The 7,877-nt window shown below is 36.8% G+C and overlaps 1 non-coding gene across 1 annotated transcript; it reads right to left on the reverse strand.

Annotated features, from left to right (window-relative positions):
- Nucleotides 1-1,778: 1,778 nt before the first annotated feature.
- LOC131994501 (U1 spliceosomal RNA) lies at nucleotides 1,779-1,943 on the reverse strand. The gene has a single exon (XR_009396791.1). It is a non-coding gene; the product is annotated as a U1 spliceosomal RNA (small nuclear RNA).
- Between the last annotated feature and the right edge of the window lie 5,934 nt (nucleotides 1,944-7,877).

Here is a 7,877-nt window from a genome sequence, read left to right on the forward strand (position 1 = left end):
GGACGCCGTTCAGACTCGGCTAAAAAAAAGGCCCTTATTATTGAGTTTAAACTTGAATCGGAAAACACTCATTGATGTGTGAGAAGTTTGACCCTGCGTAATGAGAAGTGCTCTTTATGGGTGAGATGGCACCTCAAATATTTCGACTCAAATATTGATATCAAATTCGTGCTGCACTTCCATATCCCTTTAATGTGAGCCCCATATGGCCATGGCCGGTAGACATGAACAGTTTGGAGGGTGTTTTGGGGCTGGGGCGGCCACCGGCACTTTGCACTGAAAATAGATATCAAATTAGTTCTTTATTCCCAACGGAAATGAAGTTAAGTTTCAAAATTAGATATCAAAATCGTTTTCGACTCTCAAATATCTTTCGAGTCTCATATAGTCATAATAGGTCAAATAATCCATTTGACTTATCTTAAGGGGGAAAAGCGCCACCTAGACTTGAACGCAAATTGTGTCATATTCGTAATCTAATACGCCCATTTGAGGGTATTTGGGGGTGGGCAACCACCTATTACTTGAACCTAATGTTTTATGCCATATTTGTAATCTACTGCCTAATACTTTTCTAAGACCTAAGACGCTAAATCGGCGGATCGGTCTATAGGGAGGCTATGTCAAGATATCTTCGAACTTAAGCTACTTATGGAAAAAAAAAGAATCTGTGCAAAGTTTCAGCTCAATATCTCTATTTTTAAAGACTGTAGCGTGATTTCAATAGACAAAGGGACAGACGGACGGACATGGCTAGATCGTCTTAGATTTTCACGCTGATCAAGAATATATGTATATACTTTATAGGGTCGGAAATGGATATTTCGATGTGTTGCAAATGGAATGACAAATGAATATACCCCCATCCTTCGATGGTGTATATAAAAATGGATTAATAACTAAACTCTTTTATTTATCCTAATATTTGCACCAGAATATGCTTCATGTTATTCTAACTGATGTATTCAGCCAACCCCATTTATAATCATCTCCAACTCCATCTTGAGCGAAGAGAGTAAGAAAGAAGAAGAGCTGGCATTAGAGCCCTATTCGGGGTGACGAGTGAAAAAGTTTAAAGACACAACATGTTTGAATTGCTTACTATTGGGTTGCCCAAAAAGTAATTGCGGATTTTTCATACATATTGTGACTCTGTAATTGCATTCTTTCTTCTGTCAGTTATCAGCTGTTACTTTTAGCTTGCTTTAGAAAAAAAGTGTAAAAAAAGTATATTTGATTAAAGTTCATTCTAAGTTTTATTAAAAATGCATTTACTTTCTTTTAAAAAATCCGCAATTACTTTTTGGGCAACCCAATATATTTCGTTTTTCCTTTATTCCAACTTTCGGTTGCAAAGAAGCAAAGCAAAAATGTTCGAACGAATGCCCGAATCAAAACAGAATAACCCGACAATGTGAATCCAATTGGAATACATGAAAAATGTTGTGTCTTTTTACGCGAGTTATTTTACGGTACGCTTTCTCACGCTATTTGCTTTGAGCTTGAGGGCCATATTGGGAATAAATGTCGAACTCTCTGGGGTTCAGTTCAATGTTTTGTTTTCCTGTAATTCAAAATTTGGAGCTGTGATTTATGATATGTGATGGATACACCCTAAACTCTTCCCCCATGCGAAAGTCAAAAAAAGAAATATCCCAGTTTTGAAAAAAAAACACCCACATTACTGTAAGTTGAAGCTTGCATACCTCCTTTTTCGCAAAAATACCAAATAATGGCTTTTGGCTTTCTCCCCTTAATTTCTCATATTTATTACTTAGTTCGGGACGGCGCGTACGCCATTCCCGGCTATCAAAAATTACACGCACGAGTTATTCACATTAGGAATAATCGCGGAGGTCAACTCAGTCGAAAGTGCAATGACCGAGCCTCACTCCGGGGGAACCGCCTTCATTATCACGGTAACCCCTACGCCAGGTAAGTATGCTTTCTTCCGCACAGCCTTGACGTTTTAAATTGTAGCAGAGTTACAATAAATGAGAATCATTCATGGAAAAAGTAAAATCCCGCTAAGTTTTTTTTTGCATTCAAACACACATTTTCATAGTGGCTGAACTCGAAAAAGAAATTCTGGGTAATATGACTTGCCTTTCCCAGTTCCCATTGCTATGAACACAAGATATGCTTCTACTCTTAGTAGGTAGTTTGTGTCGAGCATAATACATTTGTGTGTGTGTATTAGGGTTCCCCATATGTGGTTAGTCATATGTTTAACAACAATGAGACGGGTTTTTATTCATTGATATGATACATATTTTCCTATGAGCTGTTGGAGGGAAAAATTCATGACACTTTTATATTAGGACCGATAGTAAATCTTGGCATATATTTGAAATTTCTTAATAATATCTTGGTTGAATGAATTGTGTTGTTAATATCTGTTATAACAAATGTTTGTTAGATTACTCTATTAAAATTAATATAAAATATAGTCCTAAGTTAAAAATTATTGATGATATTAAGAATGATAATACTATATATATATTCTATACATATATGGTGGGTAGTAAGATCGACTTCACAGCGAATATATCGTTTTTGATTGACAAGTTATTTAAAAAAAAATTTTTGAAAAACGTAATTTTTTCATTGTGAAACAAAAATTTTGTATCAGCCTTGTATCAATATATGCATATATCCAAAGAATAAATGAAGCACTCTAACGTTTGCACATTGCCACTTAAGTACGATGCTTGTTATCAGTGATGGCAAATTGAATTGTGAAGCGGCAAAACGTACCATCAAGGGACAATGGTAGTTACTAAACCATACAATCTTTAGGGCCTGGTTATGCTCTCGTAAACATACCGTAAATGTAGGAAAACGTGTCAGCTGTTTTGTTTTACTTTATGAAAACGCATGCAATCGATTACCGAACGTCTTTCGACCGTAAACGGAAAGTAGAATTCAGTAAAAACAAAATTTTACGTTCCGTTTTCGTGTCAGGTGATAAAAACTGCTATTCTCCTATGAGTCTGACCTGTTGTGAAAAGTAAATGAAACAGTGAGATAGAAATTACAAGAAGTGAGTAGGGGCTTAGGCCGCTAAACCGGGATATCGGTTCATATGGCAGCTATATGTAAATATGGTCCGATATAGGCCATATCCGGTTTCGGTTTCGGATGTGTCCAATTTCCTGATTCAAATTTCAGCGAAAAACGGAAAAATATGTGGATTTTACGGACTTAAAGCCCAAAATCACCAGATCGGTCTAAATGGCAGCTATATTCAAATAAAGTCCTCTTCATGCTGGTTAGGAATGAAATCATTTTATTTTGTAATTTTTAGCGGTTCCCACTAAAAATGAATACCTATATCATATTATAACTAGTAGGTATTTAAATTAACATTCCCTAGTTTGTTGTACCCACCACCGAAAGATGTGTGTGTATATTCATTTAACCTTCGGTTTGCAAAGCATATATAAAATATATATGTATTCTTGATCGTCGTAAAATTCTAAGACTATCTGGCCAGGTATGTCCGCCAGTGTGTTGAAATCGCGCTACAGTATTCGAAATAGAGATATTGCGCAGAATAAAAATTATATTTTTGCCCAAAGGCAAGTTAAATTCGAAAATGGACTACAACTTGATATAGCCTCCATATATACAGATCTCCAGATAAATGGCCTTAGGCCCATAAAAGCAGCATTTATTGTCAGATTTTGTAGAAATTTGACACAGAGATTTTTTTAGGTCCTTCTTTATTTATGCCGAATATGGTACAGATCAACTAATATTTGGATATAATTGCCACATATACCGAAAACCCGATTTAAAAACTTAGGATAATGAAAGACCCATTTAATACCCAATTGCGTTGAGTACTTTTAGTACCCTTAATATTCGTATCGAATATATATAGACTTAATTCCTTTTTACTTGTTTTTATACCCTTCGCCATAGGATGGGGTTATAATAATTTCGTAATTCTGTTTGTAACTTCTCGAATTATTCGTCTAAGACCCCATAAAATATATACATATTCTTGATCGTCATAATAGTTTAAGTCGATCTAGCCATATCCGTCCATCCGTCTGTCTGTCGAAAGTACGCTAACTTTCAAAGTAGTTAAGCTATCCGCTTAAAATTTTGCACAACTTGTAATTCTTATTAATGTAGGTCGGTTGGGATTGTGAATGGGCCATATCGGTCCATGTTTTGATATAGCTGCCATGTAAATCGATCTGGGATCTTGATTCCTTGATCCACTAGAAGGCGCAATTCTTATCCGATTTGGCTGAAAGTTTGCATAAGATGTTTTGTTATGATTTGCAACAACTGTGCTTAGTACGGTTTAAATCGGTCCATAACCTGATATAGCTGCCATATAAACCGATCTTGGATTTTACTTCTTGACCCGCTAGAGGCCTTGATTCCTATCCGATTTAGCTGAAATTTTGCATGAGGTGTTTTGTTATGACTTTCAACAACTGTGTCAAATATGGTTCAAATCGGTTTATAACCTGATATAGCTGCCATGTAAACCGATCTGGAATCTTGACTTCTTGAGCCTCAAGAGGGCGTAATTATTACCAGATTTGGCTGACATTTTGTACAACAGCTTCTCCCGTGACATTCAATATACGTGTCAAATATGGTCTGAATCGGTCCTCAGGCTGATACAGCTCCGCTATAAACCGATCTCCCTATTTTGCTTCTTTAGCCCCTAAAAGGCACAATTCTTATTCGATTTGGCTGGAATTTTACTCGTAGACTTCTACTGTGGTCTCCAACACTCAGCATAGCAATTATTTTATCATTTGTTTGTCTAAAAAGAGATACCGGGAAAGAGTTCGACACATACGATCAATGGTGGAGGGTATATAAGATTCGGGCCGGCCGAACTTAGCACGCTTTTACTTGTTTTAGTATTATAACTGTTTCCATAAATCTCAATTTCCATAAATTAAGTTCCAATTGTAGCTAAAAACGTACCCGCTTCATTATATTTGCCATCCCTGTTTAAAAATTCTTATATAAAATGTCTGTATAAGAAATTCTTTTTCCACCCTGATTCTGCTTTGCGCATGGTCTTCGATGAACCCGAAGGCGTAAAATTCAAGGCCTCAATAAGAAAAGAGAAAATCACGACTCAGAAGACACTCACGACTAATTTTTGTTTTGTACAACCTTGCTTTAAATATGCTGTTCTGTCATCAGTACGATATACATATGTACTTGAATTCAGATTTCGTTTCGTACTGGGATGGGGAGAATGACTGTTTCACCAATGCCGCATTGCATATAAAATAAGAACATACTGGAGCAAGCTAAAGAAGGCCCTACGGTGGCCCTAACAATTGGTTGAACATGCAGTCGTTATGGTCATGCGCTTTAAAATCATTGAAATGTACGTATGTGTACACTGTGTATACATTTACAAGCATACATATAAACATAAGAACATTTGTGTGAATATGCAATGCTGTGTTATTTGCAGATTAAACTTAAATGAATCTGACATGGCACTTCATGGTAGAAACTATTGGGTTGCCCAAAAGTAATTGCGGATTTTTTAAAAGAAAGTAAATGCATTTTTAATAAGACTTAGAATGAACTTTAATCAAATATACTTTTTTTACACTTTTTTTTTTCTAAAGCAAGCTAAAAGTAACAGCTGATAACTGACAGAAGAAAGAATGCAATTACAGAGTCACAAGCTGTGAAAAAATTTGTCAACGCCGACTAAATGAAAAATCCGCAATTACTTTTTGGGCAACCCAATACAAAGAGGAGTCTATCAGTTAGACAAACCTTCCCAGCAGTCCAAACGTCTATCATGACATTGTTTTCAAAGACTTCTTTAAGATAATTTGAATTTTGTCAACAATGTGGCTTTATTGCTGACAAGTATGGCATATTATCTGTTATAGAAATTGATTGTCTACAAGTTCACTGATCGTGGAACCGACAAGCCAATTTCCCTCAAAGAGTCCACCGTAGCATGTTCGCCGCCTATGACGCAAAACATCTGATCTCGAATCCTGGCGAGAACATCAGAAAAAACTTTCAGCAGTGGTTATACCCAAAGAGTATAAGATCTAATACAAGAGAGGGTTTCTGCTTTGTCTTCCCCGTACCGCAAAATAACTCGCGTTAAAGACACAACATTTTATTGTATTCCAATTGGATTCACATTGAGGGTTGCAGCATTTTCGGGTTATTCTGTTTTGATTCGGGCATTCGTTCGAACATTTTTTCGTATTTTGCTTTGTTTCTTTGCAACCGAAAGTTTGAATAAAGGAAAAACGAAATATCGTAAGCAATTCAAATATGTTGTGTCTTTAAATTTTGTCACTCGTCTGCCCTCTAACGCCAGCTCTTGTTCTTTCTTACGCTCTTTGGTTATACCCTCCTAGTGCTGGCGACATTTGTGAGGTTCTATACCATGTAAAAGCTTCTCCCCAAAGAGGTGTCGCACTGCGGCACGCCGTTTTTTTTATACCTCCACCACCCCCAGTATACTAATTTCGTCATTCTGTTTGTAACACCTCAAAATATGAGTTTAAGACCCCATAAAGTATATATATTCTTGATCGTCAAGACATTTTAAGCGATCTGGCCGTATCCGTCCGTCTGTCTGTCGAAAGCACGTTAACTTTCAAAGAAGTAAAGCTAGCCGCTTGCAATTTTGCACAAATACTTTTTAATAGTGTAGGTCGGTTGGGATTGTAAATGGGCCAAATCGGTCCATGTTTTGATATAGCTGCCATATAAACAGATCTTGGGTCTTAACTACTTGAGCCCTTACAAGCCGCAATTCGTACCCGAATGTACTGAAATATTACTAAATGACTTCTACTATAGCATAACAGTTCTTATTCATTATTCTTTGTTTGCTTAAAAAGAGATAACGCGCAAAGAACTCGACAAATGCGATCTATGGTGGAGGATATATAAGATTCGGCCCGGCCGAACATAGCACGCTCTTGTTTTATTTAAGAATTTTTCGAAAACAGCTCTATTTGTATTTGTCTTCCCATTTGTCGTTAATGGGTTAAGTTCGATACATGAATATAATTATATTTGTTATCCTATTTTTTTATAACTCTATTATACCCACATCAAAATTCAAATATGGACACATCTGGATCATATTTGGTTCAGGTGTCAAGAAGCTCCATACAAGTCACAATCTCAAATTTCAGTGAAATCGGCCTATATGGTATCTACTTCCAAATATGTTCCGAACTTCACCATATTCGGTTCGGATATCAGGGTGTCTTGTCTAACTCACTCGGGTAATAAATTCGGCTTTTTTGGGCAAAAACCACTAAATCGGCACATCGGCTACATGACAGCGGACGGGCTCAAATTTCATCGTGTTCGGGTAATAAATGAGGCTTTTGTGGTCGGAGATCGGTCCATATGGCAGCTATATGACAACATGGTCCGATATGGACCATATTCGGGTCGGATGTCTCGAGCACCTGTATACTAGTATATACTCAATGAAATCGGGCAATAAATGCCGCTTTTATGGGGTTAAGACCCTAAATCGGCAGATCGGTCTATATGACAGGTATATTTCAACTTAATATCCCTATTTTTAGAAACTGTAGCGTGATATGACACAATATCACCGTATTTACCAAATAATAGATGGAAAATTTTAAATTTTGCATAAAAATTCCGACCCCCGTGCTTACAATAGATGGACATAAATACGGCCATCGTAAAATCGCCTTAGAATCCGCAATTCTCGTCCGATTTGGCTGAAATTTTCAATGAGATGTTTTGTTATGATTTCCGACATAGCCGACCTGATATAGCTGTCATATAAACCAATCTGTGGTCATGACTTCTTGAGCCTCTAGAGGGCGCAATTCCTAACCGATTTGGCTGAAATTTTG

Source organism: Stomoxys calcitrans, chromosome 1, assembly GCF_963082655.1.
Source record: "Stomoxys calcitrans chromosome 1, idStoCalc2.1, whole genome shotgun sequence".
In the NCBI taxonomy this organism is placed as follows: Eukaryota; Metazoa; Arthropoda; class Insecta; order Diptera; family Muscidae; genus Stomoxys; species Stomoxys calcitrans.